This window comes from Oryzias melastigma, linkage group LG24, assembly GCF_002922805.2.
Source record: "Oryzias melastigma strain HK-1 linkage group LG24, ASM292280v2, whole genome shotgun sequence".
Classification (NCBI taxonomy): Eukaryota; Metazoa; Chordata; class Actinopteri; order Beloniformes; family Adrianichthyidae; genus Oryzias; species Oryzias melastigma.
The window spans coordinates 6,538,223-6,540,755 of NC_050535.1; positions in this window are offsets into that span (position 1 = coordinate 6,538,223).

Below are 2,533 nucleotides of genomic sequence, written 5' to 3' on the forward strand. Positions count from 1 at the left end.
TTAGTTTGATATACCAGTCATAAAATGACAAAAATCTCACATTTTTTAAATCTTTTTGAAAATATTAGCTTGCTTACAAATATTGATAAATAAACTTATAAATTACTTAAATTGTATAAAGTTTTTTTAAAAATCAGAATCAAAGTCTAATTATTAGTCTTTTAAGAGCAAAAGTTAGCACTAATACCAAACACAGCAATTTTATTTTGAAGGATCAAGGCACTTCCGGTGTCCGATTTGTTTGATCTAAATAAATCCCATTTAAATCTGGGATTTATTTTTTAAACCTAGTTCAAATAAGTTTGTATGAAATCACTATAGAAGCTTTTTCTTAATAATCTGAATAAAATTGGAATATATATTTATATCTCTAAAGACACATTTTATTTATGTATTTACTTTTTATGTTGGGGATTAAAATGTTTAATCAGCTCCATCAGAATTGGAGGTACACATGGGCAGGGCGGGAATTCCCATTCCCTTTGCTCACCGGTCTGTTTTTACCGTCAGCACAGACGCTCATCCGCTTTGGGAATGTCAGGAATGCTGATGCGTTGCCTTTGAGACACATTAGTCCTTTAAATAGAAATCTACACCAACCAAAGTCTTATTAGACTCCACTCGTGGTCTCATCATTCAAACTTAAATGAAGACATCATAAAAACAGAACCAGAACGAGAACACACACAAAAAATCTCAAAATAAAACACCATTTTTGATCTTACAATATCCTTTATTTTATATATTTTACTTTACAAAGAGATCTCCACCAAAGTTTTTGGTTACTTAATCTTTATTCAAATACAAACAATGAGACAGATAATAAGCTGACAGAAGAGGTGAGACAGTACCGGTGCATTTGACATGATATTTTTATATATTTTATAAAGAAACATATTTAAATCCGCCTTTTTAACTCGTTCACCTTTTGGCATCCATCAAAATGGAGGAATTTGTTGGCTATTTTTTGAGTGAACTCATCCAAACATTCCTAACTGCTGAAGATGACGTCATGGTGACTTTCCATAAATGGAACTAAGAGAACGTGTTGAGGGACACATACAGAAACACAAACATGCAAATGATGGGCGACTTTGGAATGATGACAGGAGGGAGGGAGGGTCAGGCCAGAAACTCTTCTGCTTGCACCATCATTTAAAAACTCCTCCACCTCCAAAAATGGCATCAAAATAGGAGTGATGGCTTTCATAATGTTGGTGTCTATCTATTGGCTTCTGTCAATAAGAGCAGGTGCAAAAAAATAAAGAAGGCAAACACTGCCCTCTAGTGGATGTGAAGCGTACACACTTAAACATTTCAGCAAAAACACAAAATAATGATCAAGAAAAATACAAATGTAGAAATAAAGCATTTTTTTATGAAAATCTACAGATGTATCATCCATAATTTAATATAACATCAAATAATATCTGCATTAACTAAAAAAAATGGATATCGCACAAAAGTTGACGAGCATCTAAGTGATCTGGCAGGATCAAAGTACCCCCAGCAGAGGGAAATGTAATACTGACTGCTGTATTTTACAGCATTTGATGCCTTTATGTACAATACCACACTTAGAAATATCACTTCTTTATCTAATTATTGATTAACAAGTCAGGAAGTTCAACATCGTCTCCATCTGCTGTCCAAAATGTTGTTGGTTGATGAGTGATCATCCTAGTGTCGGCGCATTTTCTGCCCTCCATCAGTTTGATTTAAGGATATTAAAAGGATTTTCTCTTTCCTCAGCCTCACAGTCAAAAAAGAAAAAAAAGTCCCAGAAGGGAATAGAGGAGAACCACAGGCAATCAGTTGCAAGGAATTAAACATCATAACCACTTTGCTCTATTTAGAGTGGCAACAAAGTGAAGGCTAATAGGGCTGCCACAAACGGTTATTTTAGTAGTCGACTAATCACCGATTATTGGATGTAAAACACACATCTTAACCATCTTTAGCTTTAAACTAACTAAAAACTAAATATATTCACACTAGCATTATCGCAGATAGAATGTAAGCTGAATTTGGCCACAAAAGATGCTAGTGATGATAGCTGAAGATGCTAATAGCACGCTAAAAATATTAGTTAAAGGCCAAATTAGCTTAAAAAAAACTTAGGTTAGACAAAACAGCTAGCATGTAGCTGAAATATTAGCTAAATTCCAAAATAGCCTAAAAAACAAACAAAAAAAAGCCTAAGTTAGCCAAAACAGCTAGCATATAGCTGAAATATTAGCTAAAAACAAAAAAAGTCTGAATTAGCCAAAACAGCTAGCATGTAGCTGAAATATTAGCTAAAAACAAAAAAAGTCTGAATTAGCCAAAACAGCTAACATGTAGCTGAAATATTAGTTAAATTTCAAAACAACCGAAAAACAAAAAGCCCAAGTTAGCAAACAGCTAGCATGTAGCTGAAAAATGATAAATGATCTAAACACAAACATAGCCTAAAAAAAGCCAGGATTAGCCAAAACAGCTAATATGCAGGTGAAATATTAGCTAAACTCCAAAACATCCTAAAGAACTAAAA